Consider the following 15,919-nt stretch of genomic DNA (forward strand, 5'->3'; position numbering starts at 1 on the left):
GAGAGCAAAGCAACACTAAAAATCCACACGCCCATATTTCTCAAAAGTTCGAGCTCTCTCCTTCCTTCACAGCCAAACTTCTTCATTCACCCTCACCCTCGCCCAGTGGAGTGATCGTCTCCACTGGCCTCTCTTCAATCCAATCCTCAGCCCACTCCAGCCGGGCTCACATCCTCACCAAGCCACCCAAAGCAGCGACGGCTGGGTCACTAATGCCAATGGTCCGTTTTCAGTCTTCATCTTACCTGGCTTCTCAGCAATGTCTGACATTGTTGCCCCCCAAGCCCTCCTCCAAACACACACTCTCCCTTCCGATTCCCTGAAACCATACTGCCCAACACCAGAGACAATGTATGAACTAACAGCTCCCAACCGTCTCTCTCCCCCCACCCTGGACTTCCTCTGCATCTAGACACATCCAGGCTGCCTATGCAGTGCCTCCTTCTGACTGTCTTGCAGGCACTCCAAAGCCAACACATCCCCTCTCCCAAGTTGCTCTCTCTCCAGAGCTCCCTTGTGGTGAAGACCCACTCTTTATGTTCCTTGGCATCATCCGGCCAATGCCTTCCCTCCCCCTCCCCATCCTATCAGTCACAGAGGCCCCCTGAGTGTACCTGATGGGTGCGTTCCATCTCCTTCTCTCCACCACCCTCACAACCAACACCCTGATTCAAGCCTCCACCCCTGTCAGCTGGGCCCACCGCACAGCCTCCTACAACTAGTCTCCCTCACCCACTTGCTCCTCCAGAGCATTTTTCACACAGAGCCTAACTGAGCTTCTGAAAACACCAAGCTGCGTCACTCACACAATCCTTTTACGGCCTCCCAATCCTCTTAATGTCCCCAAGCCCTAACACATGCTGCAGCGGTCCTGCCCACATCCCCAGTGTCATCTGGGAGTCCCCTCCCCCCCCCTTATTCTCCATCCTCCCTGGCCTCCCTGTCATTCTTCACACCCGCGGCAAACCTGCCCCCCCCCCCGCCCCCGCACGGCCTTCACCCCGCTGCTCTCCCTCTCCCTCTGCTCAAGCTGCGGTCTCTGCCGGAAACAGCCTGTCCGCCCTCGCCTCCCTCTCACTGAGCCAAACGCCCCCTGAGGCCCAGCTGAAGCATCTCATACTCAGCTAAGCCTTCACAAGCCTCCTCGGCCAGGTTCGGTCCCCTCTTCCTCCTCGTATGCTATTCATCACACTGTGCTTCTCCTTCATAGCACAGACTGTGATTGCAATTCGTTTTTTTATGTAATTATCGGTTCAATATGAATCTGCACCAGCAAACGGAAGGCAGGGCTGGGGCCGGGTCTTTTCCGGGTGCTGGCAGAGCAAACGCTCAGATAGCTGAGTGAATGAAGAGCTACCGCTTTGGGCGCCTACAATGTGCTAGAAACTTACATGGGTTGTTCCCACTTTGCACAGCAACCCAATGAGGTATGGGCACTAGTCTTATTATTCGCGTTCCCATTCTACCGATTAGGATTATAGAAACGTATTCGAGGGGCCACGGGTGGTAAGTGCTGCCTTAATCTCAGGCTGGTCTCCTCTCAAAGCCACTACACCACGCTTCCCTCAGCGCCTGACACAAGGTAGGAGCTCAACCAAGAGGGACAGATGGAGTACCCACTATGTCATCTCTTTGGTCCTCACAGTCACCCTTGAGGCCTACAAAGAAGAATTACAATTGCCCTCTTCCAAATGAGGGAAGAAAATGGAGTCTAGGGGTTCAAAAGGTCACCAGCGGTAGGTGGCCATGCTGGGCTGGTCCTAGGTCTCCTGGCTTCTAACTAGAGTGATTTTTCTCCCAGCATAATCACAGCTAGGCACGGATGGGTGAAATTATGCAGGGAAGCCATGCAGAAAAGAGGTAACATAGCAGGCCTGAGACTGCCATCCTTAGAAAGTTCTGCTTCCAAGGATGGCCCTTGGTTAACCTCTTGGAGGGTGGATTTATGGCAGGTTCTCCTAACTGATTCAGGTGGTACACTGTGCCCAAACTGTTTTTGCAAACAATGTGACTATCGTTGAGCACCTGTTTTTCTTCGGGAGGTCTGGAATTTTGGTATAAGTTAGGCAGAGGATGCCTACAGGACAAGTCCTCAATAAAAACCCTGGACACTGAGTCTCTAATGAGCTTTCCTGGTAGACAACATTTCACACATTGTCACAATTCATTGCTGGAGGAATTACATGACCCTCTGTGACGTCTCTGGTGGGGAGGACTCTTGGAGCTTGCGCCTGGCTTCCTCCGGACTTCGCCCCGTGTGCCTTTTTCCTTTGCTGATTTTGCTTTATATCCTTCCACTGTAACAAATCGTAGCTGTATGACTATATGCTGAATCCTGTGAGTCCTCAGAGAATATCATGGAACCTGGTTATGGTCTTGGGGAAGCATTCCTAACAAGAGATGAAGTTGAGTTTTCTTTGAAAAGGGTGAGGGGCATGAATTAGTCGATTAAAACAGGAGGCATTCAAGGCAGAAGAAATGATGTGAACAAAGTTGGAAACAGACAAGTCAGACGGTTTGACATAGCCAAGCAGAGCTGACATCGAAAGAATCAAGCATCACGCCTGCAGGTGGAAGAGATGGGCGCTAGAGAAGTCGCACTTGTTCGAACGATCCAGCATCAGTGAAGTGAACCACTTGAAGTCACACATATGGAATTAGTGCCAAGGAAGGATTAAAGAATTTAGTGTCTGGCTGTCCACAGCTAACATCCACAGCATCGGACATTTCTCAGAAAGGTCTCCAGAAGTGCCACCGAGCAGGTGAAGCAACATCCCAAATTATTGGCTTTTCAAATAAACAACCTCAATGTGAGGAAGTCAGTCTGCTCCAGAATAATCTACTTCCCATCCATGAAGGGCAGCTATTCACTCCTTCCTTTGTCCCTTTGAAATGCCTCTGCCCACAGTCCAATATCCCTCCCATCCCTCCTGTCCCCTTCTCCTCACTCCTCAGGAGGGATTCCTGGAATAACCCCACCCAACTGTCGAATCACTTCTTTTATTCTGCAACTCCTTAGCATGGAAGCCTTCACTTTATGTTAACTTATTTGCCTTTAACCCAGGGAAGCAACGTCAATTTTCCCAGGTTGTATCATAGGTATCTGAGATGGCCCTGTCTATCTAAGAGGCCCAGCCTCTTCCTCAGAATCTTAATGTCATGAAGGCAAAAGAGGGACTTTCGTGACTGTTTGGCTTCACCCCACCCGCTTGCCTCCACCCTCCAGCAGCGAGGGCCCCTCTACCAGAGGGCTCAGCACGCAGCCTGGCCATTCCAAGCTACCCCCATCCCACCCCCGCCCGGTAGGGGAGCACGGAAAGGGCTCTGGCTGGCAGCTTTGCACCCAGCCAGCTTCACTCCGCATCCTGCTCTGGTGGCATAGCTGGATCCCACTAAAGGAATGGCTCTGCTCCTGGTAATCAGGCCAGTGCCTGTATTTTGCTTTCCAAATCCTTCCTATCTCTTCTGCTGGGTGCCTGATTCACCTCCCTACCCAGCACTCTTTTCCCTCCAAAGCGGCAGCTGCTCTGCCCACAGATTATTGTAAAGACTGGAATCCTGCCCCTGAAACCTACTCCCTGGGGCCGGGCCTCCCTTATCTGCTGCTGTCTGCCCTCTGCCTGCCAAGGGCTTGTCCCAGCTTCTCCCCGCCATGCCCTGCCCTGTCCCAGCTCACCTGCCCCCCCACCCCGCCCCCAAGACTGAGGTCTGCCTGGTGTAGAGATTGCAAAGTGACAGCACCAGGCTAGTATAAATGATGGTCTGCCCCGGCACTTGGCAGTTCTTTTGTTTGTCTGTTTTTAATTTAAATTTGAATGCCTTTAGGCTAGACACACATTTTGCGCCTCCCCAGAGACCCCACAACTCCCTACTGCTATCACACACATGGAAGAAGAAAACCAACTTTACTGAGTACCCACCAGACACCAGGTTCTGGGTACGTATTGGCCCATTAATCCTTCCACTAACCTCAAGTGAGCGACATTACTATCTCTGTGGAAGCACTGAGGTTCCTGGAAGTTGGGCAACTTGCCCAGATCATACAACTACAACCAGCAAGCCATAAATTCAGATTCGGACCCAGACCTCCCAGCTTCTGAAAAGTCCACACTATTTCCACTATGCATTACGGCGGCCCCTCTGCAGCTGGCAGGAGGGGAAACGGGAGGAGGGCAGGGCAGCACGTGAATGCACAATTAAGGTAGTCCAGGAAAGAGGTCGCCTGGATGGGAACTCAAGTAGCAGCCATGGTGCCCAGAACCGGCTGGAGGAGACAGGCCAGATGTTATGGTGGGAGAACCGTGGTGTCTGCATGGGTTAGGGAGAACTCAGAACTTCCTTCTCTTCAGATGACTTGGGTCAGGTGACTAAGGGGCTCCTGAAATATCATGGTGAAGGTTTTGTGTGTCACAAATCAAACTGGCCGGGAAGAGAGCTGGGGGAGAGACAGAATCCTTTCCTTAAGGGTGTTGGTTTAAGCCTTGGGAGGTCAGGAGGGCTCTAGGGAGAGGAGCGCTAGGGATAGAGGGCCAGCCTGAGGACAAAGCCTGGGCTTCATACCAGACTTGCAGGGCAGGAGGAGGATGAGAAGCTTGAGGTCAAGGAAGGGAGCATCAGTGGGGACAGTGGGGCACCCTCCAAGGAGATGGGCAACAGCTGCAGAGCAGGCTGGCGACAGGATTACCAGGCCCCAGAAACCCTCGCGCAATCTGAGCAGCAGGGCAGGTGCATGGCACTGAGTGAGGAATACAGCGTAAGTGCAAGTGCTCACTGCTCTTTCCAGAAGCTTCTCAGTGAAAGGGAGAGAAGAGGGGATGCAGAAACATGGGGTTTTCCTGTTTAACAGAGGCTGAGCTAGTGGGGTAGAGGAAGGAGTCAGTGGTCAGGGAACAATGGAGGTAACCTGTCAGAGGGAGGAAAGCGCTGAATCAGGGGTGTAAGGTGGAGAAGGTGTTCTCCCGTGGGTCAGGAGAGTAACATTTCCCTGAGAGAAAATAGACCATGGGGGAAATTCCAGGGATGTTCTGAACTGGTGAGCAGAGAAGCCTGTGGAGCGCGTGTCCAGCCATGAGGCATGGGGAGCTGCTGAAAGTGAGATGGGTCCCCCTTCCCTGCTCACACCCCCTGGGGAGGGGCGCTCCCCGGGGCTCCGTGATTCAACGCGGGGCCCACAGACCCTGCAGGTACATGCAGACATCCCCTGCCCTCGCTGCCACCTGATCTTAGCATGCACCACCATTTGCCTCCTAATAACAATATGCAGACTCATCACTGTCGCTGCAAATGGATTTTGAATTTTTCTGTCAGGACTGAAGAGTATTTTCACTTTTATTTCCTCTCTGGTCCTCTAGCCCACTTCCTCACAAGACAGGGCCTGCCGGGGGCCATATGGATCCACTGCTGTCTGACCTTCCAAATAAAGCTTTTCTCTGGGCCAAGCAACAAACTCAGTGGAGCCTAACCCTGGCCTCAGCCGTGGCAGGAACCCTCCAACCCTGGGGATCACTTCTGCCCCTGTGACCTGTTCTTTCCCCCAACACATACACACACACAGACACCCACACAGCTCTGCTTCAGTGATGACTCCTGCCCCAGAGGAGCCTCAGTAAAAGCCATCATCTGGGCAGAAAAAGCTCTTGAGAGATTGGGTCTGCCACTGCTCCCCCCTTCCCTCGGTCAATTAGCTCTAGAAGACCCCGGATCAGTGCTGAAGGTGTCAGGCAGCCTTTAATGAATGCCTTTCTGGTTCCCTCCTGCTCCTCCAACCCAGAATTCTGACTTCCTCTAGCTGAAGTAACTGAAGAGCACGGGACGTAGAGCCCAAAGACTTGGGCTGGGGTCCTGGAAGGTCCCTACATTCTGTGAGATCTTTCCAGTCACTTCTGAGCCCCAGCTTGCAGCCAGCTAAGTGGAAGGAACAGCACCTGCCTCTCCCAGGGAGGGAGGGAGAGGTTAACCAGGTAAGAAAGGCTATTTTCAAATTGCCCAGCGCTCTTCTGATTTCTGGGATCTAAGCAAGTCCTGCCGGCAGCTCAGCCTCTCTAGAGCCCCGCCTGGCACCTGTCCCCCAGCCATCAGCCCCTAGCAGTCTCCGAGCCCAAGGGAGACGCATCTCAAGTGAATTCGACACAGACATCTGTTTAGGCCTACTCTATGCCAGATTCCAGGATACCAGCAAGAATAGACACAGGTCTTGCCCCCAGCTCACTCAGCTGGGCAGAGCTAACAGCGGGTGTGTCGGTTCGCGCGGTGGCCAGGGCAGAGTCTCCAGAACCTGCTCCATGTCGGTGGGAATAGACCAGACATGCATCATCAGAGTCCAGGCTGAGGAGGAAGTGGGCAGATTTAGCTTCCAGGGTGGGGGCCTAGAAGCAGACACCTGGCCCAGCACCGGAGCCTAAAGGGTTACTACAGGCAGCGCCTCGCCCTCACCATCTGGGAGATGTGGACAATAATCCTGCTTTGGCCTGACTTCCTAGGATCTCATGGAGGACAAAATGAGAACAGCAATGAGAAAACGCTTCAAAAAGTAAAGAGTTTTATAAACATGGACTTATTTTTCTTCAGGGTCCTCTGCAGTGAAGCTGAGATGATCACAGAAGGTCTGTTTGTCTAAAATGCTGGCGAGCCCTTCCCCTGGGGAGCCTAACGGGACTGACTCAGAGGCACCCAGCTCCCTCGCTCTGCACATCATACCCCACTGAAATATCCCACTTACTGCACTTGGTACTGTCATGGATGGGGCCTCCTCTCCTTTCTCTGTTCTTCCCACTGCCCTGCCACCCAGGGCCAATGGGTACTCAGGTGATGGCTTGCTGACAGACGGACACACTGCCCATCCTACTCCCATTGCCTCAGACCTCAACCCAGAGGACCTAAGAAAATCACCTCCTCCATTACCGCCCCTCCAGCAGGATATCCAGAGGCTAGCTCGGATAGGAGACTTTCTTCTGCTTCTGTCTAGGACAGGGGGAGGGAGATTCCAGGATCTGAGTGCCTACCCATTCCACAGAGTTCAAAACAAAACAATAACAAAACCAAGAAAGAGTCTACAGGGGCTGGATATTTTCTGCTTCCACCTCACACCCATCTGTCCTGCGGCAATGTCTGTCCTGTGCAAACTGGAGTAGAACTGGGGGGAGGAGTATTCAGATGATGCGGTTTCCACAACGGTCAGCAGTGCTAACAGCCTTTCATGGCCCATGTGAGAAGGGCAGAGCGGCCAGCAGCACTCTGGATTTGGGAGGTCCTCCCCGGCCTTTCCCGGCCTAAAACTCCCTCACAGGAACTGAACCAGTTCTATTCCCATAAGTACTTCAGTATCTTTGCATTTTGTCTTCCAGAGCCCTTTTAAAATGCAAATGCCCCTGGAGGAAGAAACCGTATTCCACTGGCCCCAGCCACACAGCACTTGTGCCCAATAATATTTACAGAATTAAATTGGTTACTAGACGCCTGTCCTCACAGCACACGGGTGGGAGCCCAGGGCTGAGAAGGGTGGGGCTGCAGGGACAGCCTGGGCAGGGAGCCACGCCTCCTTCCACCCTTCACCGCTCGCCCAGAGCAGCCCCTCCAGCCACAGCGAGATAACTTGAGTTAGGAGAAAGTAAATCTGAAATAGCCAAATATGGAAACTCTGCTGGAGGGAGCAGAACGAGCCGAGAAAGCCGGCAGCGGCGGAGCGGCGCAGCGGAGTGAACCACAAGAGCGTGGCCCCAGGATTCACTGAAAAGTCTCAGAACCGCCAAACCCCTGCCGGGCAGGACCAAGGGGAAGGCAATCTGGCCTAGAAAACCCAGATCCCACCAATTCTCTGCGTGTCCCTGCGCAACTCACTCCACCTCCCTGAACCTTGGTTTCCTCCAAGACCCCTCTGGGCTCAGCTTAGGGTGTGTGTGCACGCAGTGTTGTGTTTGTCTCGTGTTGTGTAGTGTTTCTAAATGAGCACGCTCACTCGAACAGTTTGTGGAGGTTTCCATTCATCCCAATATTCCAGTTTCATTCCGGAGGGCTCTGGTCGGAGAAGTCCTGCAGAAGTGGCGGCGGTGCCTAAGGGTTCGGAGGGAGAGCCTAGGGTTTGCAGTGTGTGTGTGTGTACCACGCTCGCCTGAACTCCCCCACCCCCTCCTGCTTCCCCCAACCTGAACCTGGTCCCTCCAATCTACAGCCGCGCTCTGGACCAGCTCCCCAGCTCCGGACCCCCAGTTGCGTCCACATCGCACCCTTCCCCTGCTAAGAAAACCCGCTCCGAGCCGCGGAGCCCAGCTGTCTCCTGCACCCCACCCCCCCCACCGCACCCCCTCGCCCGCAGCAGCGGCCACCTGCCGGGCGGGCTGCCCCGGCCTCGGCCCGGCAGTCTCGCGCCCAGCCCTCCCCCCCGCCGCGCCCTCCCCGCACTGGTCGGAGCGCTGGTAGCGGGACTCGCTGAACGCGAGCGGGGCGGGAGGGTCAGATGGCCAGGCCCGGGGCCCCAGCAATCCGGCGCCGGGCGCGGGGAGGAGGCTGAGGGGCTCGTGCCGCTGCGGCGCTTTCGATTTCAAAGCAAACGGGACGGGCCGAAAAGCGCTCCTCGGTCCCCTCACTCCAGCCCTACAGCTGCGGGGCTGGTCGCTGCTGCCACCGCCGGGGCGGCGACTTGCCGGGACTCACGTGTGGCTCCGCGCGTGTTGTCCGCCGGCGCGGGTCCGCAGGCGCGCGGCTACTCCAGGCAGGGGCCGGCGGCGAGGCGGGGGCGAAGCTCTCAGCCCCCGAGCCCTGCGAGCCGAGCCGGGCTGGGGGAAGAAGTAGGGCGGGCCCGGGACCCGGGAGGGGCGGGGCCTGGGGCGGGGCCCGCGAGCGGTCTGGGCGAGGGGCGCAGGCCCGGGGGAAGGGCGGAGGCGCGGGAAGGTGATCGGTAGGACGCTGAGAGAGCAGTAACCGAGCCATTAGAAGTCTAACCCACCCTCACTAGAATCACAAGTACTTACAAATAAAAAGCTTCTCAGATTTTCCTCAAGTGCCTTTGAACTGTATACATCTTACCCTTCAACTTGGCACAACCAAGCTCAGCCTACCCTTTTTCATGCTTTGACCCCCGATCAGTCCTTCTTGATCTTCCTTAGCCGTAGCGCAAATTTGCCAGCCCTCCTCCTTGCTGCTGGTCTAGCAATCGCTTAGAGGTGTCGAGGTTGCCCTTGAAGCAGGGGCTTCCCAAACATCTTTGGATTTTCTTTTTTTTTAAGATTATTTATTTATTTATTTATTTGAGAGAGAGAGAATGAGAGACAGAGAGCATGAGAGGGAGGAAGGTCAGAGGGAGAAGCAGACTCCCTGCCGAGCAGGGAGCCCGATGCGGGACTCGATCCTGGGACTCCAGGATCATGACCTGAGCCGAAGGCAGTCGCTTAACCAACTGAGCCACCCAGGTGCCCCTCTTTGGATTTTCTAAATAACCTTGCGAAGTAGGCCTGGTCCTCCTCATTTTACATACGAGCTATTTGAGGTCCAGAGAAGTGACCTGAAGTGAAGTGCCAGAAGCTGCGCTCTAGCTACAGCTTGAACCCGCCTCTCCCGACTCCTGAACACGGGACTCTTTCTTACAATACCTCTCTCCATGAGCATCTGCTCTGAATGATATTTGTAGTCTATATCAATCTCCTCTGTGGGGGCACCTGGGTGGCTCGGTAGGTTAAGCATCTGCCTTCGGCTCAGGTCATGATCCCAGGGTCCTGGGATGGAGCCCCACATCGGGCTCCCTGCTCAGTGGGGAGCCTGCTTCTCCCTCTGCCTGCCGCTCCCCCTGCTTGTGTTCTCTCTCTTTCCCTGACAAATAAATAAATAAAATCTCTTTAAAAAATAGATTTATATATATAAATCTCCTCTGTGAAGGTTGATGGGGCATGAAGAGCATGGCTTTGGAATGAAATAGACCAGAACTCCAATTCTAGCTTCCTCACTTTCAGTTAGGCAAATCTGGGCCTAATTTGACTGCCTTGAGTTTTAATTACTCATCAGTAAAAGGGGAGAATTAGTGAAATGCACAACCCAGATATGCATAGGAGCCAGGCGGGAAACAGACATACATACTCCGGGCTCCTGACACTGTCACTGACTGTGATTCAATGGTCTCTCCCCCCTTCTCCTCCCCATCAACTGAATAAAGCAAACAATTTGTCCCTAGAATCATATCAGAGTTTTAAATATAATGAAATCAGATTCTGGGATAGATAGTGAATCTTTAATTGTGGGAAGTGGGGGCTGCATGACTTCAGGGCTAGGAATCTAAGTCGGGAGGTAGAGGAATTTTCGACAGGTACTAGTTGGAACTAAAGGACATGTTCCCAGCTCCTCATGTTGATTGCAGAATCCTGGGCAAGGTGTCTGGGAGAAGGGCGCCTGGGTGGCTCAGTTGGTTAAGCGACTGCCTTCGGCTCAGGTCATGATCCTGGAGTCCCGGGATCAAGTCCCGCATCGGGCTCTCTGCTCGGCGGGGAGCCTGCTTCTCCCTCTGACCCTCCCCCCTCTCATGTACTCTCTCTCTCTCTCATTCTCTCTCTCTCAAATAAATAAATAAAATCTTTAAAAAAAAAAAAAAAAGAAGGTGTCTGGGAGAATAGAGAAGACAGACCCTAGGAATAAACCACTCTGATGGAAGAGATACGATTCCTTTCCTTGAGAATCTTGAAGATGGATGGGAAGGACAGGATGTAAATGTACATATAAAACCAATATTAAGTACTTGCTGATGATAGCTAACATTTATTGTCTTATCATATGCCAGGTACTGTGCTCAGTGTTTTATTCATATTAACCCATTTAATCATCAGCCCTATTTTATAGATGAGAAAACTTGTCTCTTGAACAATTTGCCCCAAATTGCAAAATTCCTAGTTTGGGAAAGATGGGATTTCAACCTGGGAAGTCTGCTTCTGGCACTATTAGCCATCACACCACCGTGCCCCTCAAAGAAGTGGTTGGTGTAAATTCAAACAAAACAAGAAGGAGACAAATTTTAGCAATTTTAGTGTTCTGAAAATATTTGCAATGTTATGAACAGAACCCAGTCTTCAAACTAAGTTCATCTATAAAAATAAGGGCAAACTCGAGTATACACTAAATTTTTACACAAAAGGGCTCAATTTTTTATCTCTTATAAACACCCTAAGTTTATCCTCAAACTTTAAAAAGACATGGCTTTCAGCTGTTTCATTTGCTGGATAAATTAATAGGGTAAGAGATTGCAGCCCTGGCGGTCAATGGAAAGATTGTGCTGATGCAGCGGGAAGGGCCCCACCTACTGGAAAAGTAGATGGATGCATTACCTTCCTCATGCTGCCCTTCTGTGACAAGACTGATCAATATAGGCAGTTAGAGCACAGTAAAAGGTCATATCTTCCATCACCTAGAAGTCAGTGAGCTCAAACAAAAAGCAAAAATATTCTTCTTGGGCCTTAGATTGCACTAACTTCCACTGTAAGTCACAGTGGAAAGTCTTTGCCTGTAATGGAACAACACATGGAAAGTATGATATAACAGCAAAACCTCTGGGTGCTGAGCACATAGAATGCTCACTTGCTCACTAAGTATGTCCTGCATTGAGGCAATAAATGAATGAATATCTGTGGGTTTTCTGTATTTAAATTTTTGACCCAGTGGCATGTGGTCCCTTTGCTTTCATCAAATAACCTTTAACCCAGCTCTGCCTGTCAGTGGGCTGACCACCACAAGAAGAGAGACAAAGGAGTGCTGGAGGCAGGGAGCTTTTCCCAGGACAGGTGTAATTAAAAAAAAAAAAAAAAGACTCATTTTTCCAAAGACTCTTTTTCCAAAGGTATATCCATTGTCTGGGAGTACCACAGTTTATTTATCCATTTACATGATCAAGGACAGGTTGGTTGTTTCCAATTACGAATTGGAATTAATTGGCAATTATGAATAAGGCTGCTATCAATCTGTGTGCAGGTTTTGGTGGGATATACATCTCCATATAGTCTGTATTTGTTCCAGAGGATCCCTCACTCAATATACACGTTCTGCCCTCTCCTTCTCTGTTCATGGTTTGTGAGATCATCAGCCTTTTTGTTGGAGAAATTAGATTTTTATTGTTTTAAAATTAGGCCTGCTGTCTTCACTGTATGCTTGGCTAAATGCAGATTTTGTCCATTTTGACAGTTCCTTTAATAAGGTTCACACATGCAATTCCCATCAGTGCTTGGAAAAACATTTTAACATGTTAACTCTGCATAGTCACTGTAAGGCATTAAAAATATTTTTAAGGTTATTACTTAGCTTTAGGAACAATGAAGTAAGATCATGGGCTTGATTGGCACAATCTGGTTTTGTGAGACTTTGTAATTGGTCAGTAACAAGGAAACCATTTATTCAGTCTTTCTTTCTTTCTTCTTTCTTTCTTTCTTTTCTTGAGAATAGAGCCTACTCTATATGGAGAGATTTTATTTATTTTGTTAAAGATTTATTTATTTTAGGAAGAGAGAGAGAGAGATCAGGGGGAGGGCAGAGGGAGAGAAACTCAAGCAGACCCTGCACTGAGCAAGGAGCCCGATCTCAGGATCCTGAGATCACGACCCTGAGATCACAACCTGAGCTGAAACCAAGAGTCGGATGCTTAACTGACTGAGCCACCCAGGCGCCCCTATATGGAGAGATTTTAAACAATGCTCTTACAACCTTGATTAGCCACATCCTCTGTTTCACAGAAAACAGGACAGAAGCATTAAGAAGGAAAGGCCTAAGCCAGGAAAGGGCTTATCCTGGGAAAAGCGGACAAAGTTCAAATGTCTTTGACTCCAACACCGTAGTCTATGATCTTGCCCCTCTATCCTGAGAAACCACGTACAATTCTCAGCAGGCACAACGAGGCCTCTCATTATGGTTCACAATCCTGGGGCTGCTGCATCCATTGCCCACACTTTGGTTACATATTTTTTCCCTCTTTTAAACATATTTACTGTTATACTTTCAATACCACAAAATTCACCCAATCAATGAATTTTAGTAAATTCAGTTATGCAACCATAACCACAATAAAATTTTAGAACAAAACCATCACCCCATGTGTCGTTTTATAGTCCATCCCTACTCGCCGTCCTGGACTCGGGCCAGAGCAGATCTGCTTTCTGTTTCTGTATTTTTGCATTTTCTGAAAAATTTATATAAATAACTACACAGTATTTTGTGTCAATTGGCGTAATGTTTTTGAGGTTCATTCAATTTGTTGCACATATCAATAGTTTCTCCCTTTTTATTGCTGATTAGTATGCCATTGTATGGATACTCCCCATTTTGTTTATCTATTCACCAGCTGATAGACATCTGGATTATTTCCAGTATTGGGTTATTATGAATAATGCTGCCATGAACATTAAAATACAAGTATTGTATGGACATACACTTTCATTTCTCTTTAGGTAGGTACCTAGGAGTAAAATACCTGAGTCGTGTTGTACGTGAACGTTTAATCTGTTGGAAATTGCCAGTTTTCCAAAATGGTTGTATCACTGCATAATATTACATTTCTACAAGCCATATGAGAGGTTTCCAGTTTCTCCACAACCCTGGCAATGGTTGGTATTGCCAGTCTTTTTAATAGTAGCCATTCTAGGGCGCCTGGGTGGCTCAGTCGGTTAAGCGACTGCCTTCGGCTCAGGTCATGATCCTGGAGTCCCGGGATTGAGTCCCACATCGGGCTCCCTGCTCGGCGGGGAGTCTGCTTCTCCCTCTGACCCTCCCCCCTCTCATGTGCTCTCTCTCATTCTCTCTCTGAAATAAATAAATAAAATCTTTAAAAAAAAAATAGTAGCCATTCTAGTGGGTGTTACAGGTGCCTTGTTGTGGCTTTACTTTGTGTTTCCCTTATGACTAATGATGTGACATCTTTCCTGTAGTCCCTTGTCATTTGTCATTTGCATGACTTCTCTATCCAAATTTCCTACCCATTCTAATTGTTTCCTGTTGTTTTTGTCCTCTTATTATTGACTTGTAAGAGTTCTTATTACTGGATTCTTAAGAGTTCATTACATGTTCTGGATACAAATCTTTTATCAGATAATACATCTGTAAATGTTTTTCCCTTGTCAATAACTTGCCTTTATTCTCTTAGTTGCATCTTTTGAAAAGATGTTTTTATATTTTGAAGAAATCCAAATTATCAATTTTTTTTCTGTTATTTATCATTCTTTTGATGATGTATTTTATTCTAGGAATTTATAGTTTCAGTTCTGACACCTAGGCCTATGATCCATTTCTAGTTCATTTTTGTGCACAGTGTGAAGTAAGAATGAAGGGTTTTCTTTGTTCTGGGGGGGTTCTTTTTGGCATACAGATATCCTACCCTTTCTGCCACTGAACTACCCTAGCACATTCGTTGAAAGTCAATTAACCATTTATGTGTGAGTGTACATCTGGACTCTATTCTGTTCCACTGATCTATATGTCCATCTTTACACCCTTTATAACAACCAGTTAGTGCAAATCCCCAGTTGTTTTTTTTTTTTAAGATTTTATTTATTTGAGAGAGAGAGAGAGAGCATGAGTGGGGGGAAGGGCAGAGGGAGAGAGAGAGGGAGAGAGATCTCCAGCAGACTCTCCCCTGAGCAGGGAGCCTGATGCGGGTCTTGATCCTAGGACCCCGGGATCATGACCTGAGCAGAAGGCAGACACTTAACCCACTGAGCCAGCCAGGTGCCCTTGGTTTTGTTCTTTTTCAAAATTGTTTTGGTTAGTCTAAGTTTCAGGTTGGCATTTGTTTTCGTAAATAAAGTTTTATTGAAGTGCAGCCATGTCTGTTAATTTATATATTTTCTATAGCTGTTTTGAACTACATGGGTAGAGATGAATAGTTGCAATAGGTGTGGACTGTAAAGCCTAAAATATTCACTGTCTGTCCATTCATAGAAAAGTTTGCTAATCCCTGGTCTAGGTCCTTAGCATTACTATGTAAATTTTGGAAATAGCCTGTCAGTTTGTACAAAACAAGCTGCTAAGATTTTGATAGAGATTGGGTTGAATCTATAAATGAATTTGAAGAGAATTACCATCTTAACATATTAAGTCTTCCAATCCATAAACATGGTATATCCCTCCATTTATTTAAAAGGCCTTCTTTAATCTGCCTCAGCAATATTTTATAGATTTCAGTGAACTGGTCTTTCACATTTTTATTAAATTTATTACTATTTTATTCTTTTTGATAGTATTATGAATAAAATTGTTTTCTTAATTCCATTTTCAGATAATTCATTGCTACTATATATTCAATTGATTTTAGATTGATCTTGTATCATGTGACCTTCTTAAACTCACTTATTATTCCAGCAGGTTTTTGGAGGTTCATTAGTATTTTTTACATGCAAGATCATGTCATCCACAAATAAAGACAATTTTTGTTCTTCCTTTCCTATCTGTAAGCCTTTATTTTTCTCACCTTTTTGCTTTGCTAGAATGTCCAGTAAAATGTTGAAGTTGTGAGAACAGACACCCTTCCCTTGGTTCCAATCCTTGGAAAAAGCATTCAGTTCAGTATGACATTACTTATGGGCTTCCTATGGATGCCCTTTGTCAGGTTGAGGAAGTTCTCTTATATTTCTAGTTTTCTGAGAGGTTTTTTTTATCCTGAATGGGTGTAGATTTTGTCAAATGTCTTTTCAGTCATGTCTACTGATATGACTCTCTTTTCCTTTTATTTTATTAATGTGATATACAGCAATGATTCTCAGCAGAGGGTGATTTTGCTCCCTGGGGAACATTTGGTAATGGCTGGAGACATTTATGATTGTCAAACTGGGGTTGGGGGAGGGGATGCTACTGGCACCTGGTGGATAGAGGCTGAGGATTCTGCTATGAATCGTACAATGCATAACAAAGAATTATCTAGCCCAAAATGTCAATAGTGCCGACGCTGAGAAACCCTGCACTACTGACA

The 15,919-nt window shown here is 48.6% G+C and overlaps 1 long non-coding RNA gene across 1 annotated transcript in view; it reads right to left on the minus strand.

The window, feature by feature from the left end:
- The window catches only part of LOC145722311 (uncharacterized), a 26,964-nt gene extending 18,181 nt beyond the window's left edge, over positions 1-8,783 (minus strand). The window contains exon 1 of the long non-coding RNA XR_014146474.1: positions 8,650-8,783. This is a non-coding gene — a long non-coding RNA (uncharacterized LOC145722311). The remainder of the gene's footprint in view (positions 1-8,649) is intronic.
- Positions 8,784-15,919: the final 7,136 nt, after the last annotated feature.

Source organism: Leptonychotes weddellii, chromosome 6, assembly GCF_054177405.1.
Source record: "Leptonychotes weddellii isolate Sample4059 chromosome 6, ASM5417740v2, whole genome shotgun sequence".
Taxonomy (NCBI): domain Eukaryota; kingdom Metazoa; phylum Chordata; class Mammalia; order Carnivora; family Phocidae; genus Leptonychotes; species Leptonychotes weddellii.